The sequence below is a fragment of the Zalophus californianus genome, chromosome 2 (genome assembly GCF_009762305.2).
Source record: "Zalophus californianus isolate mZalCal1 chromosome 2, mZalCal1.pri.v2, whole genome shotgun sequence".
Taxonomy (NCBI): domain Eukaryota; kingdom Metazoa; phylum Chordata; class Mammalia; order Carnivora; family Otariidae; genus Zalophus; species Zalophus californianus.
This window is the reverse complement of record NC_045596.1, coordinates 84722560-84734436: the sequence shown is the minus strand read 5'-3', so window position 1 is coordinate 84734436 and position 11877 is coordinate 84722560. Positions and strand designations below refer to the sequence as shown.

The following is an 11877-nucleotide window of genomic DNA, read 5'->3' as shown; positions in this document are numbered from 1 at the left end:
TGTTTTTCTGAAGATTGAGAAATTGTATGTTGGCATAATTTTAGTTTGCATTTCTCATTACATATGAGTTGAATATCTTTTCATTTCATCTAGGACCATGAGCATTTATTATTACTTTTATTAGTTCACTTCTGCCAATTTTGCTTAGTGTTACTGGTCTTGTTTTACTGTATTTTTAGAAGCTCTTTTTGCATTAGAGATAGTAACCCTTTGTCTATAATATAATTCACAGTTTTCCTAGTTTATTGTTTTTTATTTTAATTTTCTTACAGCTTTTTTCCATGTGAAATTTCTTTTTTATCTTAGCACAGTCAAATTTATCTGTCACTTCCCCATGTCTTCTAGATTTTTGAATTTTTAATAAAATTTTCCCATTTACGAATTATAAAGGAATGCCCCCATTTTTTTCCAGTAGTTGCATGACTTCTCTGATACAGTTGGACTTTATCCTGGTATATGGTTCAAGGAAGGATCAAATTTTATCATTTTCCATGTAGCTATTCAATTATGCCAGTATCATTTATTAAAGTATCCATCTTTTCAGCCCTGCTTTGGTATGCTATCTTTATAATATAACAATTTCTGTATGCACTTGGGATTTCTGGGCTTTTTATTCTATTAGTCTGTCTAATTACATTATTTTGCTTATTACATTAGTCTGTCTAATTCATGCACCAATAATGTCTGCTAAAACTAGCATCCCAATCATTTCTCTTCTTTTTTAGGGCTTCCCTAGCTATTCTTGCTTGGTGTTCTTTCAAGTAAAAATTGAATAAACTAGTATATCTCCACTTTTCATTTGGATAATAATCAATTTATAAATTAACTTAGGAAGAGTTGTCATCTTTATGTTATTCAGTCTTTCTAGTTAATAACATGGTATGTCTTTCCATTTGTTCCAATCCAATTTTGTGCATTTTGGCGATGTCTCACAGTTTTCCTCAGTTAGACTTGAATATTTCTTAAGTTCATGCCTAGATACTCTATTTCAGTTCATCTCATTTTCTATCATAAACAGGATCCTCCATTCCTGTTGTATTCTAATAGATTATTATGTGCAAATATGAATGCTATTGATTTTGTTGATTGATTCTTTAACATACTATTTTCCTAAATATCAGATGTATTTGGGTCAGTTTAGCATTCCCTTATGATAGCTGTAAGAGGTCCAAAGAAATGCTGTTTTATTATGTTTGAGAGCTCCTATTTTTAGCTTAGGTTGATATAGCCAAGGGAAACAGATTGCCATGAATCAGAAGAGTAAAACAAGTACCACTGAGAAAAAATGGAAGTCCCATCAGAAAAGGAAATAGTAAAAGTACACTTAGGGGAGGCAATTTTCTGAAGTGATGGAAATGCTTTGTATCTTGATAGATTTGTGTATATGCAAGTGACATGAATTTGTCAAGATTCATGGGATTGCACACCTAAGATTTCTGCATATCACTACATAGAAATTTTATTTCAATAACCCGTAAATAAAAAGAGTATCTAGGTTTTTCATTTCTTACTTTTTTATTCTAAATAGATATCCATTGAAAAACTTCAAACCAACAGCTATGGATGGTTAAAATTTTCCACCTCCTCCCCAAGCCTACTCTTCACAGGAAATCACTGTTAATACTTTGATGTCAATACCCCCAGACTGTCTATAACATATAAATTCTCTCTGCCTTCCTCCTCCCTCCCTTCGCTATCTCCTCTCCCCTCCATCCCTCTTCTTTTTCTTCTTCCTCCCTCCCTCTCTCCTTCCCTCTCCTTGTTAAAGCCAAGAACCCACACAATCCAAATTCAAGGAAGAGACTCCTAAAGGAACAAATTTCAGTAACCAAAACCTAATATCAAGTTCTTTTATTTCTCAAATATAGTGAACAGGACATATGCTTCATAGCAATATTTCTTAAAATTCCCCCCTTTATTTAAGAGATTCATTTATTTGAGAGAGAGAGAGAGAGTGGGGGGAGGAGCAGAGGGAGAGAATCTGCAAGCAGACTCCCCATTGAGCATGGAGCCAGACACTGGGCTCAATCTCAGCATCCATGTTATCAAGACCTGAGCCAAAACCAAGAGTCTGCCAAGGAACCAACTGAACCACTCAGGCGCCCCCAAAATCCCCTTCTTCTATCAATTTCCAGTACAAATGAAGGGGCTTCATCCAACTTCTGGGAAAAATCCTCTGAAATATCTTTTCCCTCATTCCCAGATTACACTTTTTTTCTATTCTACCTCATTCCTTCTCCCACTTCTACATCACTAACACAAGTACTGACAGCTTAGACAGCTGTTGGAGCATTAGACAGAAGAAAAAATGTGAGAAAACAGAAGCCACCAAAAGGTGGGGAGGAAGCTGAGAACAATATTTGCCATAATAGAATTATATGCATATGTATACACAGATACAAATTATAATCCTATTTTACAAACATCCTGCATTATGATTTTCAATTTACTCAACTATAAATTCAAAGTACTTAACTGTACCCTAGACAGATAGATACTTTATTTGAAGTCACTAGACAGGTCAAAAGACTCAGAGGTGTGAATTGAATAAAATACCTAGGTATGGTTACTGTTATTGAGAATAGTAACTAGATTGCTGATTAATGACTATCAATCTGGAGAGTGTTCTCTAGTGACTTGTTGCAGAATTCTATCCTCGTCTCTGCCCTGTTCAGCATTTTTATTGATAATTTAGATAATGACATAACAATCATGCTCCTGAAAATTGTTTGACACAAGTATAAGAGGAATTGCTAATGCAATGAGTGACATAATCAGGATTCAAACTATTCTTCGTAAGTTTAATTAAACTAAAAACCAACAAGAAAAAATGTAAAAGTAAAATATAAAGTTTGAAACAGAATAAAACCTCAATAACTTAAGTGTAAGATGAAAAAGACTAACAGCAATTCCAATAAAATGACCAAAAAAGTACATGCCCAAAAGTACATTAAGTAGTAATAACTCATGAAATCTAAAATAGCTAACAGACTTCTTCATTTGCATTAACAGGAAGTTAACATCCAGATCAAAGGTGGTCACAGTACTCAACACCCACTGTAACCTGACAATGGTCAGCAACATTAATTGATTTAATTCTGGGCACCATACCTTAGGAAGGACATTGACAACAATGTACTGAAAGGACAACAAAAACAATGAGGTATACAAAGTCTACTTTACATGGGGTGTAAGTTCATTTGAATTAAATAACTAAGAGTGATTTATCTATAGAGGCCATAATTAATCATATAAAGGGCTGGCATATGAAAGAGAGGACAAATAAAATATGTGTCATCCAAAAGGAAAGAGTAGGATCAATATATTAAAATTAGTGAAAAGCTGTGCTTATGAGAAATAGCCATACACAAATTTTAACTGTATCAGCTTGTATATAAAGAGAGAATAAAGAAAAATGTATATTAATTTTAGGGATAGCACATCTTTTATTTAATGTGTCTTTTTTGCTTTGTTATCTGAAAAGCAAAAGAAACATTTTATATCTTAATGTGTTATTGCCAAGACGTCTATTTTTGCAAACTCTGGTTGTTTAGAAATCCCCTGTCCAACACAAAGTCCAACAAGTCTAATGTGAGTAAGGTTAATGACATAGAAGAATTGTATCATTTAAACTAGTGGTTTTGAGCCAGGAGTGGTGGTACCATACCACATTTGGAAGAATGTGAAGATGTTTTGGTTGTCACAATAATTAAGGATGCTATTGTTTTTTAGGGGGTAGGACCATGAATGATAAACATCCTGGAAAGCATGTGAGGCTATCCTTGCAAATAAAAAAAAAATTACTGCCCAAACTCCCAATAGTTGCCATGTTGAGAAACACATGTTTAGACCATTGTGTTCATGACATACTTTGAATACTAGAATTTTGGGCTGCATATTTAAAGGATTGCAATTTTATCCACATATTACAGTATTCTCTTGGATGACCTTCAGCACTCCCCTGATGTTTGAGTTGATGTGTTTACTGCCTTGATTTCCATCCCATAAACTCACCAGGCCAAATGTTAATTTGTTCCAGTAAACATGAAGTTTTCCTTGGTGCCAACTTAGTGATATATGCTACCTCTTATATGTTCCTTGTGCCTCACTCCTCACATCTTATAACGCTTACAGGTATAGGTTCAGTCTGTCAGACATTGCTAAAATAGTTTCTATTCTCCGTAATAGCCAGGACCCAATGAGCAAACTCCCAAGACCACACATTGGGGGGATTTATAGCACGCATGCCACAGGAAACCAGTTGAGAAAAATCAAGGATATACAGACAATCAAATTTTAATTTTACAAATTTACAAGTAACTTCCCCAAGCTCTTTCTTTTCATATGCTATGCCTTCCTTTCATATTTTTCACCAAAATGAATATAAAAGCTCATAAGAATGATAATTTATCAAGAGTCTTCAAATTAACACTTTGTTATTTACATCCTTTTCCAAATGAGGTATGCTCAGCTGTCAATAGTGATAGCCATCAACGGTTAGCTAGGCCTTCTATTTCCTCTTTATCCTGGCCCACCCAGAGCTAAAACAGCTTCTTTGCCCTAGGGTGCTAATCAAACTCTTTTTTAAATAACAGATGGTTCAACAGCTGTTAACATTTGAGAAATCCTTTTGTTCTTATCCCAGAAAATTTTGTGTATTCTTATTAAATGCAAAGGGAAGAAACGGAAGAAAACACAAAAGAGAGAATGTGGACAAAACTATTCTTCAGAGAACTTTCTAGCTTAACCTATGAGCCATGAAATTAGTGATGTGCTAAATAAGCTGGAAATTTGACAATTTAAAGATCCTCACAATATAGGGTGGGCTGCTTCCTTGCCCATGTATATAAAGAAATAAATAAATTATGGACATAAACTGCAATTTATGTAAACACACAAATAGAACCCCTAAGACAGGGGTTGGTAAACAGACCCATAGGCCAAATCCAGCCGGCCACCCATTTTTGTATGGCCCAGGAATTAAGAATAGTTTTTACATTTTTGAATGTTGAATGATCGAATAAAAACAAAAGAGGAATGATATTTTATGGTATGTAAAAGTTAACTGAAATTTAAGTTTCATTGTCGATAATTATTTATTAGAACATCACCACCCCATTCATTTATGAACTGCATATACCTGCTTTCACACAGCAATGGCAGAGTTGAATAATTGCAACAGAGACCATATGGCCCACAAAGTCTACAATATTTACTGTATGGCCATGGCCTTTTAGAGAAAAAGTAAAGGATGAAGAGCATCAGAAAAAGTTTAATCATGCAAAGGGATGCGCAGTAAATACTTTTTTGAAAGCAGTGGTGGTGGAAAAGAAGCATTGGAGCTGCATTCCACTTTTCATTCAATGGCCAATAACTCAATCTTTTAAGTTTAGATAGCTCAATCATGAAATGGAAATGAGAATATTTAACTTGCATTTTTGAAAATAAACTATGTAACTGAAGTATAAAACACATAATATACAAACTACAAGAGTCAGCTCAATGAACATTCACAAAGTAAACACACATTTACAACCTCCATGAACATCAGGACATAGACTATCACAGGACCCTCAAAATCCCCCTTCTAAAGTACAATGCTCCTCTTCCCAAAAAGAAACCACTATTGCTGATTTCTAACACTATGAATTTGTTTTGCCTATTTCTTATCTTCATTTAAAGTAGATCAGACAGTGTATATCCTTTTGTGTCCAGCTTCTCCTGCTCAGTGTTGCATCTGTGAGTTTTATCCATGTCACTATAGAACTAAAATTATATTTGACATTTTTATTTTAGGCTGGAAAAACAAAAACAAGCAAACAAACAATAACAAAAAAACTTGAAATAGGCTTGTCAAATGATGTAAATTCATCCTTTCCAGGGAAGCAGAAGGTAGACCAGTGCAGGTTATCCTCAAGGCCACATACATCCTGCTTCACTGCTGCTTGCACTCTGCTGGGTTTTGATCCTTCTTTGAGTCATAGTCTGGATCATTTTCCTCATCTCCTTCTTCTTCCCCTTCCTCATCTGCTTCTTCACCTTCTTCATCATAATCATCATCATCATCTTTGATAGCTTCTCCAGTAAAGTATAACACTGATCTTGGGATTATACACTCATGTAGAAAGTGACCAATTTCAAAGTCTGCAGCAAGGATAGCTTCAGCATCATCATCCAGATCTCCACTTTCAGGAACTTCAGGGGAGGGCAAAAAAATTAAAGAAAGAGTCGTTGGAAACTGTTTTGGTCACAGTACAAACTGTCCCACGTCCCTTGTGTTTCTGTTTCTTCTTAATGGTTTTCAAAGTGACATTCTTTCCTTTTTTCCAATCTATCTGGCACCCTGTACAACCCATAATTTCTGGTCCATCAAAAGAAAACGGCTCAGAATCATCTGGTTCTGACCTCATCCTATATGTCTTTGTCAACACTTCATTTGTGAAATATTCATTGGGTTCAAAGTGAAATTCTAAGACAAAACTCATGGGCTGCCCAACATCTGAGAACTTCACTTTAATATCTTTCAACTGCTTCAAAATAGGTTCATCATGTTCCTGAACAATATCACTGATCAAGTCAACGTTCTTAAAGACAGTCAACCAGAATTCAGGAATTCCCTTGGGGTCTTCTTTTTCTTCATCCTTTTTCTCATCTTCAATCTTGGCTTTTTCTTTCAGCTCCTCCGAAATTTCATCCTCCTCATCTGGTTTCCATTCACATTCTTCTTCCGTAGGTTCATAAATTGCATTAATGATCTCAAATTGCTTATCAAATAGAGGCTGATAGAGAACAGCATACTTTCTTTCAAGATCTTCCTTGAACTTCCTCATAGAATTTGGCTTCTATCTGTGCACATTTAACTTGAAGGTTTTTGAGAGCATTCATTCGTCTTTTAACTACCCTAGGCAAGCTTTCAATGTATCCTGTTGGTGTTTCTACCAGACCATCAAGTCTTTCTTGAAGGGCTGCAAGAATCTGAGGATTTTGCATCATCTGAACAGTCAGCTGACACCTTTGATTTTTGTTTCTTCACCAGTTTCTTCTTCTTCTACTTCTTCAACATCATCCAAATCTTGATCAAGTTCAGACTGTTCTTTGTTGTCAATGTCTGCCATGTTGTAAGAATTCCAAATATCGGTGGCTAGCACGGGGAGCCAGGCGGTCGGAGCTGCGCAAGCAGTGACTCAGGGCGGCGGCAGGAGGAGCAGGAGGCGGTGCCGCGAGCAGATGGCGCTAAAAACAAAGCTCTGCATTTTTTTTTTTTAATGAAGAAATGTATAGGTAAGAAAAAGTATAAGAGAAGAGGAAATAACTTATGGAGATAAAGGGATAAGACAACATGGCAGAAGGCTGCAGTCTATAGATATAACGGGTCTATGAGAAGTCACCAAAGAACTTTGAAGAAGAGGAATTTTAAACATTCAATATTAAGCTGCATGAACTGTATTGTGTAATCCATCTCCATTTACTCCCACCTGAAAACTCTGCTGCTCATGCAAATGCCTTCATGAGTAAATTGGTCAAATTGTTTTTCCATGAACAGCAAAGAAAGAGGGAGTTACTACACATCTAGAGTAATACAGCACAGCAAATTTAAGAACATAGCTAGAATATAGCACAGCAAAATTAAGAAATAAGCAAATGTGTTGGGTGTCTGAAACGATTATTGTGTCTTATTTGTTATGGACTATGGAAGCAAACAAAGATAAATAAGATACAGTCCCACCTTGAAGTCCTACATAATTGGCAATCTATAAAAATTAAGCAAATTATTTTTTATAAATTATATGGCTTTATTTTTTTATTAAATAAAATAAATAGATTTTATTTATTTATTTGACAGAGAGAGAGAGAGCACAAGCAGGGGGAGCAGTGGGCAGAGGGAGAGGGAGAAGCAGACCCCCAGCTGAGCAGAGAGACCTGGGGACTCAACCCCAGGACCCGGGGATCTTGACCAGAACCGAAGACGCTTAACCGACTGAGCCACTCAGGCTCCCCTATATGGCTCTCTTTAAACATATTAAAAAAAAAAAAAAACTCTCCTTTTCTCAGCAAAACATTTATAACTGTGGTACCTAGAGCATGAAGAGTCCATCTTCCACATTCATAGAAAACCTATCTTATTAAATATTAATTCAGGGCATTCAAAATTTTAACACAAAGATTAGGATAATCATTACAAAACCACTAAACATTAATTGGACCACTTTTTAACTTTTAATTTTGAAATAATTGTAAACTCACAGTAAATTGTAAAAACAAAAGGTAGAGGGAAGTAGATGAAGGTACCCTTCATCTAGTTTCCCCCAACGATAACATCTTTCATATTTATAGCACAATACCAAAGCCAGGAAAACCACATTGGTACAATCTACAGAACTTATTCGGATTTCACTGGTTTTTTTATGTACTCTTATTTGTGTGCAGTTCTATGCTATTTTATCACCTGTGTAGATTTCTGTGACCACCACCACCATCAAGACACAGAACTGTTGCATCACCACAAGGCTCCCCCCCCACCTCTTTATAACAACTCCCACTCTACTCCCACCTCCCATCCCTAAGACCTGGCAACCACCAATCTATTTTATGTCTCCATAATTTTATTTCATTCACCTCCCCAAAGAAAGCCTGTCCAAGCACATTTCTGAATTCAGAAAGTGGAATTAAAACAAGGATATTTAGATGTCACAATAAAGGATATTCTTAGTTCGTCTGTATGGCCTGACACATTTTTAACTTTAATTTTTTTATCTAAATATAAAATTTTGAGGATCTTCAGTCTCCTCCCAAAACAAGAACCTTAACATGTTTCAACTACCCTTTGAATACTACTCCTCTCTCATATCCCTCATTATTTACTAGGGTTTTGTCTTTTCTTTAAAAATATACCCTAAAAACCAAGTTCTTTTTTGCAATCAGTAGTTGGTTAAATTTATCAGAATATTTGCCACTTCCTGAATTTATCACTGTTTCTTCCATTGCACTTCTTCCCCACCCCCCACCCCACCTAGCTGTAACACGTGCTTTGATAGTTTTCTCAATGAACATCTAAGTCCTCTTATTATTTCTATGTTTGCAAATGTCAGTATAATTCTACCCTCACTCTTGTAACAAGTTCGCTAGACATAAAGTTCAAGATGACAGTTATTTCACCCCAGCACTTTGAGGATACTTAGTATATTTACCTTCTGTTATATGCTTCTACTGGTGGGAAATTTGCTGTCTAATGTCAATCCTCAGGTAATTTTTTTTTCCTTTCTGGAAACTTTTAAAATTTTTCTTTTTATTCTTGATGTTCCCAATTTCACAAATCTGTGACTAGGTGTGAAGTTACTTTTAATTATTCTACTTGCTCTTTGCAATACACTTTCAATCTCAGGAATTTTGAAAATTCCTCAGATTTTGAAAATCCCTCAGTCATTTGAATATTGAATATTGCTTCTTATTTCCTCTATTCACTTCTTCTGGAATTACTGTTATATTTAAGTGCAAATGTTGGAGACTCTAGCTATCCTTCATTTCTTTTAATCAAAGTCATTTTGTCTACCTGGGCTGCATTCTGAGCAAATTCCTGAGTATTATCTTGCAATTTGCCAATTCTCTCTTTGATTTTGACCTGTCTAGGAGGAAGTCATCTTCCATCTACAGCTTTTGTTGGATGTGTTTCCTAAAATGAATTTTCCACATTTGGAATTTGGACCTTTTTCTATTTGAAAGAACTTGAGGGCGCCTGGGTGGCTCAGTCGGTTAAGCGGCTGCCTTCGGCTCAGGTCATGATCCCAGGGTCCTGGGATCGAGCCCTGCTTGGGTTCCCTGCTCAGTGGGGAGCCTGCTTCTCCCTCTCCCCCTACTCGTGTTCTTGCTCATTCTGCTCTCTCTTTCTCAAGTAAATAAATTAATTTTAAAAAAATAAAGTACTTGATAACTCTCTCTTTCCTCTGCTCCCCTCTCTTTTACCCAACATTTTGACAGTCCAGAACCAAATCTCCTAACAGCGGCTACAAGTTCCTCCCTCCCAGTAAAACTGAGCATACTGCAAATCAATTTGCTGCACCAGAGGGAAGCTTGGCTTAAGACTGGTCCAAACACTATATCCAGAAACCTCCATAGACTCAAGCTTTGCATAAGCCACAGCCCCAGGCAGTCACTGGTAGTAAGCCTCCAGTCTCCCCAGCTAAACAGAGAAGTCCTGTTGTAGCCCCTGGATTCAAACCAAACCTGGCTTGGTTGTTTTTGTTTTGTTTTGTTTTTTGCCCTTACCCCTTTACCTCGTGGGATCCAAACACCCAGAAGATCCTTGGCTTCAACTTTTCACCCCTTTATACTGCTATATCATTTCTGAATTACAGAAATTCTAATTTTAATTTTCTTCTCTTATATTGTATCCAGCATTAATAATAGCTTGGATGCAGAGATTAGAGTGAGGTCATGAAATACTCAAAAGAGGGAATTTATAATCCCCATTCTTTCTATTTTATATTTATTAAATAATATTTCTTATAGAATAAGGGAACTATTTGCATTATTATATGAGACAAAATCCAACTTCTTTAATTTAATTGATACTTAAGGAAATAAAACTATGTACATAATGCTTCAAAAGCAAAAACACTATGCTTGAGAGGCATAAAATCAAAAACATGTAAATGATCACTTAACTCTTGTTATCTAGTTAAAAACAACTCCTAAAACACAACAGCTTAGTTAAAATAAAAATGATAACCAAACATAACAAAGATTCAGAAAGAATCTTTGGACAGACTTGATGGTCTGTAGCAGGAAAAAAAGTAGGCGTGAAAGGAAATCTAATTAAAGGTACATTTGTATTTCAACATTTACCATTAAATACTCCAAATTTTAAATAGATGAGTGAGTGAGTTTGTGTGTCTATCCATGTCTGTATGGAGAGGAAAAACAGGTCTACAGGGAATGGAAATGTAGTTGGAATTTCAAATCTTTTGGTCTAAGCCATTATTAAATGTGAGTAAAACAAAAAAATGCAAAATTAGAGCAAAATCTTTTTATCTGCTTTGTTCAAAGATGCATCCTAAATTCCTAGTTCCTGGCACAAAGAGATACTCACTAACTAATTGTTGATCAATCAATAGCATGTGGTTGACATAGTGTATCTTGATTTCATCAACATAAGTAACAAGGCTCTTTTTACTTAGGGAACAATTAAAGAAATAAGACTGATTAACATAACATAATAAAATAAAATTAAAAAAAGAAATAAAACTGAATAATAAGTACAATTAGGTAAACTAATCATTAGTTCATAATCTTTCTCAATGTTCATTTATTAGAGAATTGAAGTGATATGAATTGAAATGAAAATAAAATAACAGCTTCAGATGATCTAATTCCAGGACAAACAGGAAGAATGCCAACCATAGTCATCCATCTGGAAAATCTGATATGATCCATCTAGAGGCACCTTCTCTAACAGGGGGTCATTCGCTACATGAGTTGCCTTCTATTTTAACAGGCTGCTCCTTACATAATCCAGGGAAACCAGCCAAAATTCTATTTTCCCTTTCCTTTTTACTTCACCTGGAGACCTCCTCTCGGTTGTCTGGCAACCCAAATGGATTTCACTGATGAGAACCCAGAGCTCAATGCCTCCAAAAGCAATGTGTTCATAGTAAGCTATACCCAGGTAGCAGGCAGAGGAGGGGAAATGTCATCCTTGTCTCCATCTTTCCTAGCTCTCCCCATAAACCATGAAGTCATTCTAGCTAACTTTCTCCCCAGTATCAATCATGCTAGGTCAAAGTACATAATCTGATCAAAAGAACAAAGACTGGTAAGAATTACAATTTGGACAAGCTAGAAATATTTTCATTTTATTTTACTATTTATTCAATTACTAAG

The 11877-nt window shown here is 35.6% G+C and overlaps 1 pseudogene; it reads right to left on the bottom strand.

Annotated features, from left to right (window-relative positions):
• Window positions 1-5852: 5852 nt before the first annotated feature.
• On the bottom strand, window positions 5853-7237 carry LOC113925166 (annotated as a pseudogene).
• Window positions 7238-11877: the final 4640 nt, after the last annotated feature.